Raw genomic sequence first — 24,709 nt, 5'->3', positions numbered from 1 at the left:
TAGACCTCCAGATATTTCCTTCTTCCATCACTCATATTTTCATCACTCGTATTTTCTAAAGTTGTCCTTGAACCACATCCACAAGTAGAGCTTAAAGCCTTCTTTTGGAAATTAGAACTGTTTCTGTCCTATTTCTTTACTGACCAAGTCTAAACTTAATGTCCTGAATGCAATTAAGCATATTTTATTTTCTCCTTGACAGTGTGGTATTAATCCAAACCTCATTGAGACTAAGTTTATGATGCAGATGAGAAATTTCTGCCAGTTTTGCAAGTAAGTTTCTGATTTTTACCTTCTGCATTTTATCAAAGAAAGCCCTACTCTGTGTTGTTCAGTTTGAACCAATACGATCTCCCTCCCTCTTTCAATAACAACCTTTAAAAATTTATAGTTCACTAACTACACCAGACACATGAAACTGTAGTTATGTAGAAGGTGTGAATTCTGAAAGCATCAAAAGTTTCAGAATAAAACTAGAAATTTCACTTACATGTAAATCCTCAGATAATTTAATTTCCAGACTGAATTGGAGTGAAAGAAATGGCCACTGGAGTCAAGACAAGCCTTCCTATCACTTTGATATTCTTCTAGAAGCTGAAGAGCTTTCCTTGATACATAAAGAGTGAAAGAGTGGTGGAGCAGCCAGGAGAATATCTGGAGACCCCATTCCTATATTGTCATGAATCTTCATTTGACAGAAAAGAATATAATTCAAAATAAATGCTGAGGGCAGGATGAACTCCTATTTCATGCTGAAGATACAATTTATAATTTGGGAAAGCTCTCTTCATTATTTTTTTTTTAGATGCAAAATCTAGTTTTCAAGGGGAAGATTAAAATAGTGTCTCTACATGCATTTATCTTTTCCACATATCATTCTTTTAGCTTGGGTAGGTCAGAATGAATGTTGACATCCCCTTTTTCTCCATGTTGCTTGCACTGTGGAAGTGGGTGATCCTGAAGGGGAAAAAAAATAAAAGGAAAAAAAAAACAAAAAAACACATTTGACATAGTTTAATTCAGTCATGGTCTTTTGCCTGGATTTTGCCAGTGTTCACAGGCATGGTAAAACTGTCCACTTCCCTCTTACAGCTTTGAATGTGTTTGCATCTTATAGGTTCTCTTATATGAGAACTGCTCACCAGAACACAGAACAGCCAACACCGTGTTTTGCGCAGCGTGGCTAAATCAAAATAAGGGCATCCTGGCAAACATTTGGTAGAGAGAGTGTAATAATTATTGGTTTGGTTTTCGTTAACCTCTTTTTGTTTAGTCAACATTAAGTCAATCCACCTGGAGCTTAATACTGTATGTTACTATAGTAACTTTACAGCCTATTTGATTGTGACAAAGGGCTTCATCTCGTCCATTTCATGCTCCTGTGTCGACCTACTCCCTCCCAGTGTTTTATTATATCTGTCTTTAAGAGTATCTGCAGGAGCCACAGCTGCTGTGCTTTTGTAGCAGAAAGCAGCTTTCACTGTGTGAAATACTCTGCTCTAAAAGGTCTTATGGGCTGATGGCATTATTGAATTTCAAAGCAAAGACAAACAACATTAAATTGTTTAAAGCTAATATTCATGTTTTGCTGTACACCATGTATTATTTTTTTTTCAGAATGGAACAGTATATAATCACTGGTTGATGCCCTTGAGAACAAAACCACAAAATAAAGCAATGTAGAATACAAAAAGACTTGAAAGTAATTCAGTTTTCAAAACAAAACAAAAAAAAAATGTGTTTGGGGCTTGGGAAAAACATTAACTCCAAGAGCTGGAGTTAGCAGTTTGTAAAATGAAAAATTGGATAATGCTCTACAAAGGGGCCAGATCCTTCTCTTTTAAACCACCATGAAGCTATTGATTTTAATGGCATTACTTCACATTTATACCAGTATAAGGCTGAGTAGTACATGACCCATGAGTGTAAAATGCTTAAGACTCTCAAACTGTCGCCTGTTCGTTTTACAATCTCATTGTTATATAATACTATAACCAACCATGTGGATGATTGTAACAAGCCACTGCGCAGCTATTGTTTGGATGGCTGGTGCAATGGAACTCCTTCATTATATTGTTTGTTCCTGCTGTTGTTTAAATTTACCTTGCTCTAGCTTCTGAACACAATTTATTCCTTACTGGAGCTCTTTTCCCCGCTACTCTCTACAGATGCTGGCCTTGTGTGCAAAAACACCTTCTAAATCCATTTTTGTTTAGTCCATTCAGATTTGCTCTGTATTCCTAATATTTATCCAAATGTTTGATTCAAGAATAAAATCCCCATCCTAGTTTTTCAGTCCTTGCATGTTCTGAATGCTTCTGAATAAAGCTCTGTGTATTTCTTTGTCACAAGTGCAAGGGCGATGCAGCGAGGCTCCTTACGAATTTCAGCAGAGTCCTGCTCCAGTTGTGTTAATTGTTGCACAGGGAGGGCAGTGAGTGCTGAATGCTGCCTTGTTAACTTGCTAAGCAGCTGGTCAGCAGGGTAGTTTGATTCCAGCAAGGCTCTTGACACCTCTGCCAAGGGTTATTGATACCTCACACACCCCAGCTGAGACAGATTGTTTTAGTCGTGCTTCATATCCATAGCACAGCCTGTAGTTAGGAAAAAAAGTGATTGACAGCTCACACCTCCTGGGCCCTTCTTACTACCAGACACAACATCTGCTATGCCCTGTGGAGCAGTGAACCAACACACACTGAGAGAACTGTTTCTAGCATTGTCAGGGTTGATTTTGTTTAACCCTTTCCGGACGCTCTCTGGAGATGCACATAGGGGTTTCTGTAATCCTTTGCACGTGCTTTAAAAGTGTGGAATATTTGACCGAGTAAACAGCAGAGAAGATGGAGCTAGGGATGGTGAGAAAACTGTTGGTCTATTGCTCTTCAGAAAGGTGATCAGTGTGTCTAGAATCTTGTTTTTCCCATTGTTGCTGCATTTTTCTTGCTTACAAACAGCACTACAGTTGTGGAGGAAGTGGTGCAACTCTGAAACATGGCCCATAATTTTCATGATGCAATTCCCTCAACGCACTGGGGAGGGAGGCTTAAGCAAAATGTTAAGCAAGCCTGCTTTCTGACTAGATGTCTAGGTCAGCCTAGGTGCACCCTGGCTAAAGATTAGGTGATATCTACAGATACCATTGAATAGCTTTTTAACAGATGCTACAAAGATAAAAGGTACTATTTGCTACTTTCAGAAAACTCGTCCATAACAGATTTGGCAACTGCATCATCCTCACTAAAAATGATTACATTTGATTACAAATATGGATCATTAAATATACATGTACCAAGATTTTGTCAACTGTCTTCAATATGTGAAAAAATATAATAGATGCTTTAAAGATTCCAAAAAGAAAGGTGATGGCTTTAGGAGACATCTGACATTTATGAAGGATTGATTTGATTTCTAAGGATTGGTTTTAGGTTGCGCAAGGAAGATGTGGGTTCCTCAACATTAGAAGTGTTCAAGTCACATTGGATGGGGATTTGAGCTACCTGATCTAGTGGAAGGTGTCCCTGCCCAGTGGGGCTGGATCTTTAAGGGTCCCTTCCAACCCAAACCATTCTATGATTCTGTGATTTAGTTTTGGACAGTTTTATTATTTTTTTTTTCCCATAAAAGAGCACCAGAAGTATTGCTGAAACCTACAAATGAATATTTCCATTAAACCTTATTTGCTTTCATCATATGTGTATAGTCAGTGAGACTTTCAAAGAAAATGCTATGCAAAACTACAGAAGTCATGTAGTAGCGGATCAAAATGACATTTTGGTTCTTTTATTTCCACTTGGCTACAGACTCTCTTCTGACCATGTTGTCATGCTTCAGAACGGATGCTTGCCAGCTATATTATCTGTGTTTACAATGCCATAAGGATGTGTTATGCTACAGAGGAACTAATGGCATTATTTATATCTTTATTATAGCGATGTAATTAGCAATATTATTATTGCTAAACATCACTATCACCTCTTGTCAGCACCATGTAACTCCAACATAAGTCACAGTGTATTTTATATCCTGGATGAAATTATTGGCTGAGTTTACATGATGCTGTCTTGCTCACACCTCATGGGATTATATGGCTGTACAAATGCTGTATTCTGCTGGTAGATTGAGAAATTTTACTGCAGTAAACCAGCATTATGACTATATAACTTTCTCCATGCAACACTTACTTCTGGTGGTTGTCTATCTTTTTTTTTTCTTTTTTTTTTTTTTTCCCCCAAATGTTACTACAAACTGAGCTCATTAAACGGTAAACAAGTGACCTTCAAGAACCTGAAATGTAATTTCTGATTATTTTAAAATTCAGAAGAGCCTCAATGTGGATTGCATGAAATAATTCAGAATATCAAATTAGCAAAAGGTCATTTTCTTATTCTGTCTTACATATTTTCTGTAATAGAAATTGCTTTAAAGTTTTCTTCAGCCCACAACCAAAGAAAAAAAAAATGTATAAAAAGAGTTTAGTAAGAAATGAGAGGTATGGCCAGAAGTCAGATGCATGGAAAAGTCAAGCTTTGAATCATACTCTTTTTCTGAATGAATTCTCCCCTCTAGAGGTCATTAATGTAAGAGTGACACATTTCCTCCAAATAAAGGTTGTTTTTAAATATATAATGATGACAAAGGACTTTCCCTTTCTTTGAAGTTAACATCAAATTTGAAAGGGCTTCACAAACATAGAGCTCCAATGTAGACTTTCAAATAATTGATTGGCAGCCCCACTTCTCAAAACATTCATTTCTAATGCTCATTTCTAATGCTCCTATGACAAGAGACATGACACAAACTCAGCAAGTCCTAATTACTGTCTTTTACTAGTTGTCTAAATACACCAGGAATAGAGGTCAGCCACACTTGCAGCCAAATCTCATTGGCAGCATCCTGAACCAACAGCCTTTTGTGACTTATCAAGCATAGAGCAAGTAAGAACATATAAGGCTTCAGAAAGAGGCTGTGGCATCTGTGAAACTCACCCCAAGCAACGTTCTTCAACATCAGAGATTTAGTTCCTGGTATTGATAAATTAATTAATTATTAGCAAAATTGGCTATATATTTACAGAATACAAAACAATATGTACGGCTCAAAATAATTATATTATCAGTATATCAGTAACAAACAGATCAATGTTTCATATCACCAATTGCCCAGAAGTGATATTTAGGTGAAAAGTGAAACTTATCAACAAAGAAAGAGTGTTGGGTTAATTATGTCACATTTATTCCTGTGCAACAAGAACATCATTGAAAAGAAGGGTGAACACCCCTAAATCAGGCACATCGTAATGAAATATTCAGAATTTGGGACAGAAGTAATCAGAATTTGGGACAGTACATCTAGATTGCAAATAACTTCAGCATTGTGGTGGGGAAGGATTGTGGAAATCGTGAAACAAACAAACAACAACAACAAAACAGATATAATTGAAAGCAAAAGAAGGGTCCATATTCTTAATCACTTTTTAAGACTTGCAGTAAACTATCTGTATCAGGTTTTCCCTGTCCCTTCATTTGCTGACATGTCAGAACATATAAAAAAGGTAGCATTGAGTAAGGAGGAAGACATAGTGCATCAAACATAATTATCTCCAGGATCTACATTTCATACGTTTCATTCCTTCCCCCCGCCTTTTTTTTTTCTGAAAAGTCAATCTTATTGTTTACTCTGAATGACAAAACCAAGGGTTAACAGAAGCAACTGCATGAAAGCCTATGGCTTCTGCTGCGTAGAAAGCTCAGATTATATAAAATAAAGGTCTTTTCTGCTCCTGAAATCCTAGATACTTGAAAGAATGAAGGTCTTAGTCAAGCTCTTGTAAATGCAGAAAAGAATTTCACATTAGTTTGACTCTTACATTCTGCATGTGTCTGTGTGCATGTGCGTGTGTGCGCGTGCACTGTGTTTTTCGTTACAGGAGAGCATCTCAATAGAACAATCAAAGAAAAAAAAAAAAAGTTCTGTATGTCTACACATGTACTTAACTACCTCTGAGATCATTGTGTATTCTTGGGTCATTGCTGAGATGTCTGTAACATAAATATTGAGAAACAAAATAATGGGAATATTTCTGAATATTTCTTTGTACTTCTTGGTCTAAGTTCCCTTGGAAAGATACTGGAAGATGAGGCAGTCACGATGCCTTGAATGACCAGAAAAATGTTCAGCATGGTGGGCATTGCATCCCAGCCATGCAGCAGGGCACATGGTCCCCCTCGTACCTCACACAAAAGAATAAGTGAAATGGAGCCATTCAGTCTTATGAGGCTGGGTTTGTTCCTTTAGCAGAAGAAGCTGTAGAGCAAGGATATGTGTACCCAGATTTAATTTCCTTCTGTGCCTTCTTATTGAACAGAACACATTGCAACATATTTCAGAAGACTTTGTGTGAGTGTGTGTGTGTTTAATTAAAATGCTACTTCACTACCTGTCATGCTCCACCCTCTTGGACTGCAGATGCAATTTATATCAGTGGCTGAAAATAGAGCATAATGTACAGCACCAATACAAATTTTAAAAATAAATTTTAAAACTCTCTGGGAAGCCTTATATTCACATATATCATTTTCTTTTTTTTTACTTGGTCCCAAATGAATGGGCTGGCAGTGCAGGAAAATAAAATCATATGAAACATTTAGTTCTGGATTTTTCTCTTCAGGTGGCAGGAAACTGGGATTTGGGGACTACTGTTGGGCACCCTCCTCCTGCCTTTGCTATAAGTCCTTCCACACCACAGCCTCTGGCCACCTCAATCTGATCAAAAATAAACCAAGGAGTTATTAATTATTCAATTTCAGTTATTTAATAATACAATAACTTCCTATGTCATTGAAATGCTGGGAAATGTATAGATTCATAGTATTTACATTTACAAAAGCAGAACTTGGCTTTCACAGCAATCCTTTTTTTTTTTTTTTTTTTTTTTGTCTTTTTAAAAAACAAACCCAGTCTCCCATGTTATATTTGACCAAATATCATTCTATCCAGTCATGATGGTATAAAAATTCAAGCATGGCTTGTTGCATCACCAAATCTGGCTAGTTCCCTGAACATACCTGTATGCAGTAGGTCATTAGAAAAATCTGTACATAGTACTTTATGTGGCAATTCAATTTCTGCCAGGATAACCCAAAGAACATCATTTCCCCAGTCCATTTTGCTCCCTGGTCTGCTGGGGTCTCTTTCAGGGCTTAGCCCTCTGTTGCCCTCTCTTCCATGCTTCTACTAAGCCCACAAGCAAACTGATAAAGTCAGTTCAGTCTGGGGTGATGTCTTTCACTGGATGCAAACAGAATTATTGCTTTGTTCTTTCAGTCTTGGGGTAGGCTTCTTAAGTGGAAGCCAGCTGTGATCCTGAAATGTGGAAGGCAGAATTTTTAGGAACTGATTAAGTCTGTTCTCTCCCTAAGCTAAGGATGACATGCCTATTCAGAATCTCAGTTCATATCAGACTCTTCTGTCCTTCAGACAGCAGCAACTGGAAATATTTTGTTTAATCATCTCAGCTGGAGAATTTTCTTCTTAAATGTAGACTTTGTTACAGTGATCCATAACTGAGAATCCCTTCAGGCTTGTCTACTACATTGCACTCTATCAGATTTGAAGTGTGAAGAATCCTTGAAATTTCTAGTTCCTGCAGAATACAGTTGCTTTCCCTCATAAATACAGTACTAGCAAGAACATATCACAACTCTGCTCCACAGACTATGTTCAACACTGGAAAATCACAGTGCCAAAAAAAAATATCTTAAATGGCCTGTAATCAGTTATAAGAAAGAGTGTGTCTGTGATTGTGGAACTCTTAAACCAAATCTCAAGGACATTTAACAGTCAGTAGAAGTCAGACCTTACAGCTCTAGAAGTGATCCCTTCTAGACTGCACATGAGTGCAGTGCTCTGGATACTTTGACCTAACTTTTGGTTGCCTAGGCTTTTCAGATGCTACCAGTACACTTCACTTAGTACTTCAGTACTTTATTCTAATAGTAAATGTGTTTGTAACTTGTTACTGCCATATGTGCTATAGGTGAGTACTGTACGGCTTGCTAGCCTGAAAGGACTCTACTTGGGGGTCTTGTGGCCTTAAACCTTCTAATGCAGTTATTTTGTAATGCTGTGAATGGGGTATATGAGGAGCATCTTTGTGAACTTTGCACTGCACAATAAGGGGAGCAACTGACCAAATAGTATTTACAGTTGTTTTTAACTTCAACTTAATAAACTGTGCACTAATCCATCCTTAGAAGGTGGAGGGGAAGAGGTGGTAAAATTTCCTACTGCCTTGTACTTTTTTCTACTTTCATCTACAGGTAGTGTAGCTCAATGGCAAATCACTGAACCGGATACATACCTTTTGAATGACTTTGAGACACTCACTTCACATCTCTGTGACTCTTTTTTCCTTTCCCTCTTTGTTGGTCCCTTTAAATGTATGGCATAATATTATGTAGAGCTGTGTTTGGAGAGCATTCTCTATCCTAGCAGGACCCCACCCCTGGCTGTTAATTCCACGATCTTAGGCTCGTGATTAAGTTACTGCAGTGTAACAAGGTACCTTACATCTGTTGCTCATTAGGGGGAATTGTCTGAGCCAGGGTAAATGACTACATCTGAACTAGTCATCTTGACTTTCCCTGTAATCAGTGGGAAAAAAAATTGTCAGTCTTAGGGTGCATTTTATAGTAGATGTCTAACATACACCAGATGAATCATGTCCTCCAAGTGCCTAGTTATCTCCATTGAATATAAAGAGTGTCTAGAAGAAATATCTAAGATAAAGATTTCCACATGGGAGGAGTCTAAAGTTACATGGAAATTACCTTCATAATAACTGCATAAGTATGCTTTTTACCACAAACAAAAGTGAATTACTTCAATGCAACATATGAGCTAGGTCAAATTATCTTACATCTACCCTGAGCTACACACACACATGCAATCAATATGGCTTAGCTGACACATGTTAAGTGGATCATGTGTTCACTCACCTGCTTACATTTCATTTATTTACCATCAGCCTCCTTTGTGACCAAGTCTTTTTAAGGCCCCTTACTTTTCTCCTCCCTTTGACTGTACAGGTTGAGGGCAAGGTCAGTCTTTCTACTGGCTTGCCATATTTATCTTACTCTCTCAAGCAGAGTAACCTCAGTGTACCCCTCTTCTTGAGCTTTCCTTCTCCTTTTACTCATAAGGTCTCCTCTTTCTATATAGCCTCATCAATGATCTCTATGAAGGACACTGTATAAAAATGATATGAATCTTAATGCATAAGTCTAGGAAATTTTTAAAATACAGACTGTAAGCATGTGTATAAACTATTTTGTAAATCAGAAGCCTTACAATTTTTAAGACAGGCTGTAGTATGAATATAAGATCTCTTTAAAGCAAATACTTGTAAAGATGCAAACAGGCACCCTTGAAAATATTTCTTGCAGTGCGTCTATGGGAGATAATATTCCCAAACAAAATCCCTTTTTGTTTTTGTTGTTGTAGCTGCATCATAGAAACAACAGAGATGTTTCTAAAATGTAAACATATTTTTGTGTAGATTTCCAAATATATATCTAAGACTATTTTCTTATTGAAATATGGTTGTTTACCTAAGGTATAGAAATTACAGAGATATACAACATAAGTTTGATGTCTATTGTATACATTTCTGGTTATATCAAATATTTAATACCTGGTATTCTTAGGGATTTGTTAGCATCTCCTTTAGAACTTGCCTGCGGCAGTTACAAGATGGAATGTAAAAAGTGGTTTTGATTATCGTTTTTGGATTGTCACCTTGACAGTTTGGGTTGAGTTTTATAGGCAAGGAGGAAGAACACACACAGACACACACAATTGCTCCTTTTCAGTTTGCATCCCTCTCCCTGTAGACAATGCTCCACAGAAATGGAGCAGAATAGAGATTAAAGGATTACCAAGTGGAGCTATTTGAGGGAAACCTGGCTCATTATTATTTGGAGACAGGAATATGTAAGTGGCTAGTTACATCTGCAAATTGCTATTACTGGGGGATTGCAAATAGACCTTGGTGGGTTTCTGAGTAGTTGAGTCAAAAACACCACTGCCAGCAAAAACATGGGGAAAAATTAAACAGAAGCAAAGAGAAGAGCGGATGGAGGAGAGAAAAAAAAAAAAAAAAAAAGGAGAAGAAAAGCAAAGCATCTTTTGCTCTTTCTGCCCTTTGAATGAATAGAAAATATTTTACTCTAATACCAAGAGAAGTCTAAGGTCATTGCTTTAATTTTTAATCTGAGCTGGAGGATGTAAAAGAAGTGTTAATGCACCTATATATACATTTCCTTTTAAAAAGAAAACTACTATATCTGCTGATTTGAGTATCTCACTAGCTGTTAGCTTACTGGTTCTACATAGGATAAAGGCTGCACTTAGCCTCAACATCCTAGCAGTGCCCATCAATCCCATTTTGCACACTGGGGGAAAGATATTTTGTCAAGAGTGAATGGAAATCTTATCTGAGCATCAGAAACTGGATGACAGGGTTCCAATAACTATATGTTTGTAGTTGGGCTTTGTGTTTGTTTTGATGTAGAGTAGAGGTTGCTGTTTGCATGGTAATTGAGCAGGCTGTTTTGTTAACTGAATCTTAGGCACTAGGAAGACTCATCTGAGTGATTTGATCATGGAAGGAAAGTAAAATACTCGTGATAAATGTTTCTTCCTTCAGATTCTTTCACAGTATGACTGAAAGCTGTGTTTCGGGGATGTTTTGTAAATGACACTGAAGCATCATAATGAATTGAGTATATTAACATCTTTACATTGAGTCTCCATAGCCTAACCCTGAAACCTACAACCTTTTGTGAACCATACAGATTTATTTTTTTCATTTAAGTCCTTTTATTACTGTGGTGCCAGCTATTGCTTCTATCATTAAATGTCTGTCAGCATTTCCATTATAAACCTTATTTTCAAGGGATTTATAACCTACCTATTTTAATTCATGTTGATCTGTAATTTGCCATAGAAAATTTTCAATAATGAAAAGATGGCACTTTCTTTTCTTGCAATATTTGATTTAAATGTGTAGCTATTGTGGACTGACTGATGAACAAAAGCAAAGCATGATCTTAGGTAGAATCATTTTCCTACAAAATAACTGTTGATCAGGATATAAGCCAAAATATGAATTTTGCAATTTGGAAACAAAAATGGAGAACTTTTTATTTTGCAAATAAAATTCGTCAATTTCTGACTGATCAGAGAAGGATATTTTTTTCTCACCGAAAATAAAAACATAAGCTGGAATAAAGTACTTTGGGCATAGTTATACTTTCAGTATTATTTCCTTTAAGACCAATATATTCCTATTTATTCCTATCACTTAAGAATGCACCACAGAAATGCAGAGTTTAATGAACATGTCTTTAAAACCTATTGAGGAGTGCTTTTGGTTGCATGTTATGATGTAATTCTGTGACAAATGGTGAGTTGTTTTGTTGCCACAATACAAGAAAAAAAAAAATCTTTCCATTGGCTTACCCATCTTGCTGTAGCTGAAGGAGCTACAACATTATTCTTATGCAAAAATCTAGACAATGAGATCTTATTGACTTAATACCTAATCCAAAACCTAATGAGGTAAAAGGAATATTTCCTTCGAGTTCAGTAATCAGTAGAGCCTCATGGCTCATTGTAACAGCTCTCTTGAATTTCTAGTAACTGAGATAATCAGCTGCAAATAAAAGTCTGCAGAATATCTGGGGTCTTTGTTGTACACAGCTTTACCAGTTTTTATTATGGCTAACTCACCCTACATCAGAAGACCAAACACCGTTTGGTCAGGTGGACACTTATCAGGTGTTTTTGTTTGTTCGTTTATTTATTTCTTTTACTTGATGTATAACACTTAATTAATTCCTTCCTTGCCACCAGCCTATAATTTTAAGACTGAATGTCAAACTTGAAATAAAGTTAATTTAAAAAGTGAGCCAAAACTAGGATCAGAAGCTGTATGAGCCATGATGGGTCTTAGCGTCTGTTAAAATTTTGCATATATCCATGTGTTTTATAGCCTATTTAGTTAAAGAAAGCACTCACAGATCAGGAAAAAACAAAACAAACCAAACAAACAAACAAAAAACTACTGTACAAAGATATGAAACCAGCTTTCTAAAACAAAATAGTGTTTGAGACAAGGAGAAATATTTTTTCCTCCAACCTCTTTTACTTATAGATAGTAGTCTTGGATGTTAATCTTGTGGTTCTTTGTGAACTCATTTTCTTACTTGGAGAGGAATGGGGTGGACTTGTGTATGATGTCACTGAAATACCGGCTTCTTAAATTGAGGGCTACCTGGAAGAAAATATGACTTTTCAGTGCTCCCACATGAGGCAGGGCTATGCGTGTGAAGCCAGATGTCCCGCTGGCCTTAGTAGCAGAACCACTTCTAACAGTGAGGGATGTCTGTTAGCTTGCCATTGGGCCATGAAATCTGTTTCTGTAACACAGGATAAGTGTTTACTTATTAGCAGTAGCCCTTCAGACAAAGAATCTACATGGACTGCTAAATGTGTAAAAAGTGTAAAAATTTGATGGTTACAAGAGCTGGTAAACTGTATTTTGCTGTTAGATAATCTGATTGCATGAGTCACAGAGAACAGGAAGCTGCCATTCATGTCAGTACTCAAAGAAAAGAAAGAGAAGAAAAAAATCCAGAAACACAAATCTTTTTCCAAAGGATAGATGGCAAATTAAATACAATTCAGGATTCTTTTTTTCTTCTAAATTACATTGTAATGTTCTACAATTTAATCTGCTAGATTGCTGTCCTAGATGTAGGTTAGTGTACCATGTATTACGTACTATTATGTTTTGAAACACTTCAGTCTTTGCATTAGAGTTCATATCCTCTGCTACAGACTTTTGAGGAGCATTAGCTTACAGACCTTGGCTTCTTGGACAGTTTGCTATCATCCAGCTGCTGCTCCAATGCAAAGAGTATATTTTGGGTAAAACTTGTTCTATCATGAACTGGCAACGTTCTCCTCTTCCTATATCTCAAATACTGAGATGTCACAACTACAGCAACATTTGTCACTGGAAGGTGAGTAATACCAATTGAATAAACGTACAAAGGGTCAAGCCCTTGGGAAAATAAAAAGGCAAATCTCTCATTGTAAATGATTAGAAAAAATTGTAAAGCTTCCAGATGCAAATGGCTGATATTTTAGAATGTAAATATGCCTATTTAGAAAGTGTTTTTGTGTGTGCGCATGTGTGTGTGAAAAAAAAAAAAAAAAAAGAAAAAAAAAGACTCGTTCGCACAAATAAAAAGCCTACAAATTTTACATTCATGCAAACTGGAAAGAGGTTTTGTTTTCTACAAATGGATTAATTTTAAAGATACTGTTTTATATTTTGAAGACCAACCAATAACACAATAGTTTAAAAATAGTTCAAAAACAATATTTTATTTTTTATTTTGGCATATCTGATCAGGCCAAAGGAAGTACATTAAGTAGTGATAGACTATTTGGTAGTGACATACTGCAGTCAGAAGTGTAATTGCTCTATGGTGGATACAATTTTTGTGCATGGATTTAAATGTTTATGACAATACTTGTTTTATTTTAGACTGAAAGTAACAGTTAAAATAAAGAAAAAAAAAAAAAAACGTTTTATAGAGAAAGCCAAGGTGCTGCTTCACAAGGGCTAAAAAACATACTTTACCATGATTGCAATAACTACAGAATATTTACTTTATGGAGAAAAAAGTTAAATCGTGGCATGATTTTGTTCTGTACATACCTAGATTTGAAGGAGATTTCTAATCAGAGGGCTCTTTATTTTAGCACAAAGGTAATGAGAATTCAATTGTCGGAAGCTTAAGTTAGTTATATCTAGATTAGAAATAAACAGGAAATATTTAACACTAAGGATCTGTTGCATGTATTACCAACCAATGTGGTTGACTATCCAGTCTTTTATGTTTTTAAATCAAGTTTGTGTGGCCTTTGGAAAGGGCCTTTGGAAAGAGAGGTTACAGTTCAGCCACAAGATGTTAGTTCTTATGCAACAATTATTAGGTGAAAATTTGTATTCTGTGTCACACAGAAAGCAAGGCAAGATAATGATGACAGTGGCTTTTGAACATCAAAATCTAGGATCTGCTGACAGTCAGGTGACTTTCTTGTATTGAAAGTCTCAGATCAAAGTAGTCTACCTCATGGGTACCTGAGTATTGTGCATATTAGACATGCAATTTGAATGTTATCAAAGTAGCATAGGAAAATGTTGGCCAACACTCACTGCACTCATTCTGACTAGGTGTATAGAGTCTCCTTAAAATTATTTATTTTTAAAAAGATATGAATGTTATTTAGTGTCTTGTTTAATCCAGCTATATTTTTCTAATATATTATCACAGGCACTAAACCTTGCTCCAAATAAATTAATGAGGACAGATTTTTACTTAAACTCTACCCTTTATGCATTATAGACTGTGTATCTGTTCCTCAAATAGAATTCTGAAAAATATTCTATTTTTATTGAATATAATGAAGCTATGTTCTAAAAAATATGAATTCAGCAAGAAAGACTGTTGTCTTCAATGCACAGCTTTGATTTAATTGCATTCTCTGGAGAACATCATGTTACTGAATGTCACTCTATTATATTCTTTCTAAACAGTCTGTATAACGATACAAAGCACAGGATATGCTGTGTTTTCCTTCTCCTTTAATGTAAACTTTGGATAAATCGTTATAATTTGTATTGAATAGATTTTATCTTATTTATTAATCCATAGCAATGACAACAAATTAATGACCCAAAGATCAGGTGAGTAATTTAAATAAATGTTTTCATTCCATTTTCTCTGTCTGTCTACGTAAGTATTCTGGAATATATCTGTATATATTGGTTGGTACTGTATAAAAGGTTGATACCTCTTTTTTATTATTTTATTTTTAGTAATGTTATTTTTACTTTTTTTTTCAGGCTGAAGGGAATATTTGTTGATCATATGACACGTGGTTTTCATCAATATAATTGTGGTGGTTTTACCCCCTTTGTCATTCACCACCATTACCATAATTGTGCTGGGCAGCTAAACACCACAACCGCTCTCTCACTCCCCCTCCTTAGATGAGGAGGGGAAGAAATAAAGCAAAGAAAAATCACAGGTTGAGATAAGGATAATTTAATTAAAGGGAAATAATAATAATAATAATTAAAGAAAGATTATTATGAACTAAACAATTTAACTAAAGGGAAAAAAAAAAAAGGGAAAGGGGAAAAGGAAGAGGAAAGGAAAAAAAAAGGAGGAAAACAAAAAAATAAAACAAATGAAGGCTACGTGTAAGTGCAGAGGAAAGAAATTACTCTCTATTTCCCACAAATGAGCGATGCTTGACCACGTCCTTGAAGCAGGGCCTCAACGCACGTACCTGGTGTTCGTGAGGAGGACCAACGTTTTCACAATGAAAGCCCACCCCTCCCCTCTTCTTCCTGTTTCCACCTTTTATTGCTGAGTGTGACATCATATGGTATGGAATATCCCTTTGGTTGGTTTAGGTCAGCTGCTCTGGTGATGTTTCTCTTCTCACTTGTCATGCTACCAAACTGGTGAGATTAAATACAACACTTTTTGGTTTAGGACAAAGATAGCTTGTCTAAGGAGTCAAGTTCTTTAGTTTTGCTTCTCAAATGTATTGTTTTAGTGTTACTAGATCACAGATGTCATCACCTGTTAATCTGTGTGAACAAATAATTACCGTATAAGACCAGAGAGCAATCTAGGTAGCAGGTGACCTCTGTAGACCTATAGAGGCTCCCCATGTCTTTTTTTTTTTTTTTTTCCTACAGGATTTTGATGTTTCCTCTCTTGCCTCCCTTAACTGCTATCAACTGTGCCTAAATAACCTACCTCTGCCTACAACATTACCTCTCTTATCCCATCATAGGATACCTCATAACATTTTTTCGGCATCCTGAATGATGTGACACAGCTGGGCCATATCAGAGATTTTTGCATTGTTCACTGCTGTGTAGGCTGCCTATCCCCCTTCTCCCTCTACTCTTAAGAGCAGAAATTTTCCAGCAGGTGATGAGAGGACTACAGGAATAATACAAGTTTGGCATCCTCAGTAAGGTCCAGCATAATTCAGTATGGCTAGAAGCCCTTCATCATAAAAAGAAACACTAAGACTCCCTTGTTCTGATGTTCTTTTCTAGGCTTCTGTAATTACTTTTAGAGACAGAACACCTGGATAATTATTTTTTTTTTCTCACACACTATAGACATCCTTAGGTGTAGGTACATTTCTTTTCTCTATATAAACTTTAAAATAAGCCAGTCAAATATCAGACATGTCTCCCAGATGGGTACACTTCTTCTAATACAATGCTGTTTGACCTTATTATCTTCCGTGTGTTCGCACTGCACCTAAAGAGTCAAGAGCTATGAATATTATGTTTACCAGATGGAGAACTTAGTCACATAAAGTTAAGTATCAAAGAATAAAAGAGAAATCTTCAGCAGAACAAGTAGATAAATTTCAGGTACCTGTGGTCCCAGTCTAGTGCTTCTGTCAAACAGTTCTTAGTCAAAGAGAGACAGAGGTCATATCTGTTTTTCTGATGACAGGCTTTAGTGTTGAAGGAAATATTAAAACATTTGAAGCTTTTCATTTCAATGTGAACTTGCAGCATCTTCTAATTTTAACCATACTCTAAGTACAGAAAAGTAGGAAGAGAAAATGTTCATGTGTTCAATATCTCTTTATTCATACACAATGTTATATGTATAATAATGTATGCACGTGACGGCTTATCTCCCTTATGACATTCATCTTCACCTCTGAGGAGAGAAATAATAAGTCACTAGTGACTATTGCACTTGACTTATCCCTCCACATCAGAGAAGATAAATGCCAATAGAGAGATCAACTCTTTTGTATTCTTTTCTAGGGGAGAAGGAATTTATCATAGGGATACTGGAATTTATCTTGATCAGATACAAATGATTTCATCATGGTAATAAGGGAATACTTATTGCATGCATACAACATCCATATTTTGAGTATAGTTTCATTTTTTATATATAGTTGAATTTATAAAACAGTCTCCTACTTTTAAGTCAATGCAAGTTGAAGCTTCCAGTTCCTACAGGCTTCCATTTAGTGAGAATTATTTGGGTAAAGGGAGAAGGGAGCAGAAACAAAAGAACAAATGAAGAGAGTGAATATAAAATGTATGTAAAAGGGAATTGGTACACAACTGAGGCATTTGTTGTCATGTATCACATCATATTAAATTGGACACTTCCCAACTTCTGCTAATGTAACACCATTTTGATACAGCTTTTATGCATGAAGTTAATATCTACTGGAGATAGAAATGCAGCAGAACATCTTTTCCAGATATTACATTTGAAAAATACAAGCAAAATTTCCTTCAGAGTAATATTTTATTTGTTCTTTTTATAACCTGACTGTATCTCTTTCTCTATTTCCTTTTCATTTTTATTAACAAAGTATTTTCTCTAAAAATATAGGTCCTATTTCTTGATATATTGTTATGGTTTCATTCAGTGCTGCAGGACCAGGTAGCAGCTACAACAGCTGGATTCAACCTCTAGAAAATATCCTGAAGGTATACCAGCTTTTGATCAAAGAGGTCAGAGTTTCCAGTTTTCAGAGGTCCCTTTGCTTGAATAAACCCTATACTCTTCAACTGTCATAATCTCTTTGTTCTGGAAAGTTTGAGAGCAATTAAGAGGGTTGCTGATACCTCTGTAACTGATGGTAAAACAAGTCTGAGAATCCATGTGAATACCTATAGATACTCTAAAGCTGTTTGTTTGTTTGTTTGTTGTTGTTTGTTTGTTTGTTGTATTTCAGATTTGTGGCAGATGGTAATGGAGAAACTGAAAATTCAGGATTATCACTGTTCTTTTTTCATATAATTTCTTGTTTCTGTAACCAGAAGGACACCTGTTGTATAGGTCTGAAAAACACAAAAATTACAGTGGGACTTCATTGACAGCAACTGTGAGGTGAAGCAGGCAAAGTAGAAGGAAAACAAAATGTTTGTTTATGCTCAATATCTCTTATGGTACAGGAATACTGCAACAGGAATGAAATAAGATGCATGACTATGTTTCAACTATATGTAGTGAATTAGGTTACATTTGTTAATGTTGGCTAGACTGTTTATAAAGACATTTTAATCTATCAGAAAAGTCTATAGGCTCATATTGCAGACAATTCTGATTTGTGAAAGGTTTATGTTATAGGTTCTTTAGGTATCAGCATTGCCTCATATTAAAATATAGAGCATTTTACAGAGACATGCCCTACTGTTTGTCACTTTGCATCATGATGCTATATCTCAAAAATCACAGCCCCACCTAACCTCCCTAATCCTTTTTATTATTTTTTTATTATTATTATTATTTATTTATGGAAAGCAAATGGATACTGAATAGCTCTTGAAAACAAGGGTTTACAAAGATCAGGAACTTGGAAGCAATTCTTAAGTTGGTGTTTCATGGACTAAATAGGTGGAACTGTGACAGCTTAAATTGATATTTTAAAGAGGAATTAATACCTTTAATATCAGTAACTCACTTTAATAAATGTGTTCATCAATATATATTTTAGATAATATTTCCTTCTTTGTTTTATATAAAGAATCCTAATTTGTAACAACAAAACTAAATTCATCAGTGAGTCTATCTGTATATTTAAGATATCAGTTTCTGTGTTTAAGTATTTGAGAAAAATATCATAAAGTTATATTAGGGAATATGTAAATTCATCTGCATGTGTTATCTAAATACTTTGTGTATACTTTTAGGTTCATATTAGTGTTGAAACTAATATACTGCAACCTTGAGCACAGTGGGAGCTATGAGAATCAGGGGAGCCATCAAGCAGGCTGATTAGACTGCCCACTGAGCACAAGTGATATGAAAACAAGCAAGCCTTGGCCAGCGCTAAAGACAGAATGCAGCAGGAACTGCAGGCATGTTATACAAAGTGGGATGCTGTTGGCACTTATAAAATAGCAAGATGGTGCAAAAATGGACCAATCACCCCAAAATGCAGCCTTGAGTGATCAGTGCGTCTCATGGGAATGATGGGACAGAGTTAGTGGAATTGGAAACTAAATCACAGCCTTTGCTGTGCACAGTTATGGATACACATGTTTATATATAACCTGTCCACATATCTGTCAACATTACTATTCTGACTGCTGTGGCACCTTGGTATGCTGGTGATATTTCAGTGAAAGAAAACAACTATTTTTTTAATTTTTATTTTTTTAACTTCTGAATGAATTGTAAACACAATAAACAGATTTGGAAAAAAATGAAATAGTACATACTCAAAGTACTGCATACAATTGTAGTATCAAGGACTGCTATAGGTCTCTAACTAGAGCTCCGTACAATTTCTGATAGATTTCTAAAAGGAATGCATGGATATTTTTTATTTTGGAAATGCATATAGACATAATTTTTTTTGCCTGTAATGCTCCTGTCAATGATGGAAACATTATAGATTTTGTAAACTTGAGAGAAATCAGGTTGAAGGGCAGATACTTCAGCTTGATATCCAATAAGAAATTATGTAACTGTGTGTTCTTCTGAAAAGAGATTTAAACTACATCTTGCTATACACCGCTATTGTGGATCATTCATTTTGTGGACATGTTACCAAGGCTGATACTCTTCATATTCACAAAAGATGAATACACTCTGCCCTCAGTGAAAGGCAGAGGTGGCTTTACAAGTGAGTCTTTCTACTAAGAAAGGCATGGACATGTTTGTACTGACTGCAGGAGGGAGAAGGAGATGTTAGCAACTGAACCAAAGCAAATCTACAAATATGGGACTCCAGAGGATCTAAGAAACCCTTTGTTTTGTTTTGTTAAGGAACTGTTGCTATAAGAAATGACAGAAAAGCCTCTGGTTAGAAAACACTATCTGCTTTCTCCATCCATTGCTCTGTCTCCACCCATACTCATGACAAAGCAAATTTTAAGATTTGTTTACTAATTTCTCCTCAATATGGAACTATTTGGAATACCATTGCATATAGTCTAGTGTTCATCTCTTGTGTCACTTGAGGAACATGGTCATATTGTCACCTTATTTATATCTGACAGAAACCTTTTGCTCTCTTGATTTTAATGATGAAATCTTTTAAAAATATGAAATTAAAAAGAAAAATGAAGGTGCATGAAAAAAAAATATTCACAGCCTTTTAAATCTTCTGCATTGAACAATAGATTTCTGTTCCTCAGTGTTTCTCTTTGTTGCATTCAACAAAAGGGCACCAGTGTTTATAATCATTACATGATTTTCACAAATTTCAAAAAAGTACTTTATGTTTGATGTTATCCCTATGATTTGTGTCAGCTCATATGTGAAATCAAACAGTTAAATTTTTGACATAAAATCCTAACTTTAAAGGGGATGTCATTCACCACCACTTGAAATTTTGGCATTTTGTACTCTAGACTTTGTGAAATAAGGAATGATTACAACAGTAAAACTGACAGTCCCTTCAACTATCAGAACTGAATGTCATGGGGGCATTAACAGTATATCCAGCCAAAAGGAGCTTCAATTTTAATATAAACAAGTATACTTGAAAACTGAAGACCAACAGTAAAGAGAATTTCACAGACTGCTTGGAAAATCTGTCATACCCTTTCTGGCCTAAATCTGATTCCAGGTAACCAGCCCCTTTAATAAATAGAATTAAAGTAAAATAAGCTGCTTAAAATAATTTAATTCTGCTTGGCTATAGTATGGACCACAATTCTTAGGGAGTTCCTCATTATAAATACAATTTTCCTAAGCTTTCAGACTTAAAACAGTGTTCAAAGCAAATATGTTCCACAGTAAATAATATGTCCTGGTATGCATTGCAAGTATCAGTAAAACTCATGTACAGAATACATGATATAGGTCTGCTAACAAAGACTCGAAAGTTCTGAATACCTTTTTCCTGTTTTTCAACATTACTATGATTCGATGGTGTTTCTCATATGAAATCAGTTATTTTATTTCAGTTCAATAGTGTTTGCACAAAGTCGTAACCATGGTTTTTCATATTCTGAATGTAAACCTATTCTGATGGATATATGTATGTTTTACAGAACCAAGATGTCAGTGGCCTTTGGTCCAAGTAATAAAATCACCTCTTACACAGAAACAAGAAGTACTGTTAAGGCTTTAAACATCATCATAAACTATCATGAGTCACTCAGTACATCATCTTCAGGTACATCTTTTGGTCTGTTCTTACCAGCATCCATCGATCACAGTTTATAGGCTCAGAAATGGCTCGGCCAACACTCAGTAGTAATATTTTAGCCATAACTACACTGCAAATAAAATCTATAGAGAAAATGTAAGGTAAATGTCTGATGTCTGGTAAAAAAAAAAAAATAATAATGTTGTATTTCTCTCTTTGTGAAAGTACTCGCTTCTAGGATGCAGGTGTCTCAAGATGCATCCATATCTACAGCCAAGGCTGCTCTAGTACGTCTGCCTCTCTTACAGAGATCAGAACTGAATCTAGACAAATGACATATTAGTTCTTCCCTTTTCTTCATGATTTTTTTATATTTTAAACTTTGCAGATCATTTTGTCAAACAGTTGTTAGGACAGTGATTTATCTTAATGACCAAAATCACAGACAGGGAACATATTCTGCCTTCCTCAGCCAGTGTAGTCTCATGTCAGTCAGTTGATCAAACAAGCAATTTCTAGAAGAAAAGCTGGTACTTTATGTATAGACAAGTAGCTGAAAAGTTAAAGTGAATTTCATGTAATGAATATTACAAGGCTTTGGATTCTGCATCTAAGAAAGCACACACAAGGTCAAGGGCAGAGCCTCAGAAGAGATGTTACTACCATGCCATGGTCCAGGTTCAAGGCTATTGGATGCTTTGGAAAGTTGTTAAAGTTGTCTATTTTGTCAAATATATCATGCTGGAAATTGACCCAAAGATCTCATTGTGTTTTTTTTTTTTGCGCCAATTGAAATATCCTATGTTCTTTACTAAATTGTAATATAGTTTCTATCTTGTTTCATTTTTCAAAAGCTTTTTTTTTTTCCTCAAAACCTTCCCCATATGTATCAGTTTTAGAAGGTACATAATTCCAACACTGTCATATAATACACACTCCATCAATAATAAACTGCTCTGAAATAAAATGGCCTTTAATTTTCTTATAAATATGATCAACATCAGAGCACAGAGTATCTCAAAATCCCTCATTCAATTCACCAACTCAACAGTTTCTCAACTTTGAGGGAAAACTAAATAGCAAAAGTGGTACTTGAAGTATAAGGTTCTCAGGTGAAGCTCAGGAGATATTTGTTCTTCAAAAGTCAATATATGCCTCAGATTTCAGAAGCTGTTCTATTAAGACTGGTATAAATAGACATTTACATTAGTGTTTTCTGCATTGCAACTAAATGTTGCAGTACTCTTGCCATAATCTTAAACTCATCTTGCTGTTGAGTAGTCCATTTTCCCCTTGGATTTCCAAACTATCTTTTCGTTAGATTATTAGTTCTGATAAGTCAATACAAACAGGTACCAATCTCCATGCTAAAACCAAAAACTACTAATATTGGAAAAGAGAGTCTGAGCAAAAAATAATGGCAGTGGAAACTTTTAAGTATGCAGCTGTGAAAAGAGTGAATGTAATCTCTACTGTCTCTTAAAACAATCTAAAACTGTAAGTGACCACATTATGGTTTCTAGTGTTAGTATATTGGGAATATTTACTTAACATTGGAAGAAAGTAGATGTGTGAAAAGTTAGATGATTTCTGATTTTTCATTCATCAAAAAGATATTTTGAAGGAGGGAGGAGGAAAAGTTAATTTATTTTATTCTCTTTGGAAATTATAATCTAAAACATGAAGTCAGAAGCTATTTCTTGGAAAACTGTTTAGCACTTATTTAACGTGTTTCATTTGTGTAATAGGTTTCATTTGTGCCGTCAGTCCACATCCATTCAGCATAAGTTAGAATGGTTCAGAATAGAGTCAAAGTGACATGAAACTATGACTACAGTTTTAATGTTTCTCCTCAACTCAGCCAGCAGGGAAAAAATGTGCTTATGTCAAGCAAGTGCTTAAGCATGTGCTTAACATTATATGTGTGATTCGTTAAAAGGACTGCCAAGTTTGAAGCTGAAAGGGATCATTCCATTCATCTGGTTTGGTCTCCTGACTTAATAGAGAAGTTGTCACTTCTCTGGATAGTGACAACGAAAATATGGTTGCAAGTTTCAAAATCTCCCTAGAGCATCAGGATATAACTTTTCTTGATGGGATATATCATGGAGTTCAGTTTTAAGGACTATGATGTTCAGAAACTTTCTGCCAATAAATGCTGGTCTTGCAGAATTACACATAAAATTGTAGACTTGTCAGTTTTCAAGTGTGTCAGTATTTTATTTAGTTAAATATTAAAAATAATTGATTTTTTAAACTACATAGTATTGTGAGGAGTATGCTGTTACTTAATTTTGTGTGTTTTTAAAAAGCACATTTGTAAAAAAATTTCTCATTATGATAAATAATTTGCAACAAAAATTGATAATCTAAATATTGTTTAAAAATGAAGATGTAGAGAAAATATTTTATTTAGAAACAATGATGTTTATAATAGTTGATTTTTAATAAATATGTTTGAAAATATACTACACATGTTTCAATTCATTCTTGTTTAACATAATGTATGATAAGTGGAATATTAAATGGCCAGACAGTTTAGTTTTTTGTTGTTGTTGTTGTTGTTTTGTTTTTTGTTTTTCCTTAAAAAGAATTTTAATGAAAAGAACAGGCAGGCAAAATATTTCTTGAGCTCTTCGTGTATAGAGAATGTACAGACAAAATATTTTACTGTAGATCCTCACATACAAATAGTTTATAGTGTATTTCATAAATGCTAATTTCCTTTCTAAGCGTCTCTATTGAGCATTGACTTTGGGGTAACTTATTGTATGCTTAAGTTAATTACATCTACAAATATTTGCAAAATCTAGAGAAGAGGCTTTACCTGCTAAAGGCAGCAGAATCTAACCCATTATTAACTTTACTTATTAAAAACTACTTACATTATGTCTTTGTTGTCTTTTGACTTTACTACCAGGAAATGGGTAACAAGATAAATCTATATTACCAGTGTATGGAAAAAAACACCTTTTTAATATATAAACCTTGAAATATCACACTACACAATGCTATGACTTTTGGCCATTTTATCCATATGTCAAATAAGCCATTTCTAACACAGCAAATACAAACACACACAGTCTTTATTATTTAAAAACAATACAGAAACTTTATTTTTAAAATCTAAATTTTAAAAATCCCTAACACTTTTCTACTGCTTTTGATGTCTGTAGATAATTTGTAAATTGTAGAATTTACAAATCATATCATTAGGAAGGTCTCAAATTCTAAAGATTAAAAATAGCTTTGCATTAGCTTTGAAAGGTCAGTGTGTACAGGTACCTTGTGTTAACAGAAGTACCTGTCACTCAAATATTGTTCATTCTTCAGAAAGATATTCACCAAAGCAGAAAAAGTAGCATCTTTTTCTTTTCTTTCTAAAGAAAGAAAATAAAAATAGACGGGGAATTTTGGTAGTAAATATGGTTAAAAATAAGGAAAAAATCACATA

At 35.1% G+C, this 24,709-nt stretch overlaps 1 long non-coding RNA gene across 1 annotated transcript; it reads left to right on the top strand.

The window, feature by feature from the left end:
• The first annotated feature begins 14,790 nt into the window (after positions 1-14,790).
• Positions 14,791-21,092, top strand: LOC137853050 (uncharacterized). Its single transcript, XR_011094193.1, has 3 exons — positions 14,791-14,824; positions 17,541-17,662; positions 18,845-21,092. It is a non-coding gene; the product is annotated as an uncharacterized lncRNA (long non-coding RNA).
• Positions 21,093-24,709: the final 3,617 nt, after the last annotated feature.

The sequence above is a fragment of the Anas acuta genome, chromosome 3 (assembly GCF_963932015.1).
Source record: "Anas acuta chromosome 3, bAnaAcu1.1, whole genome shotgun sequence".
NCBI lineage: Eukaryota > Metazoa > Chordata > Aves > Anseriformes > Anatidae > Anas > Anas acuta.
This window is presented reverse-complemented; position numbering and strand designations above follow the sequence as displayed.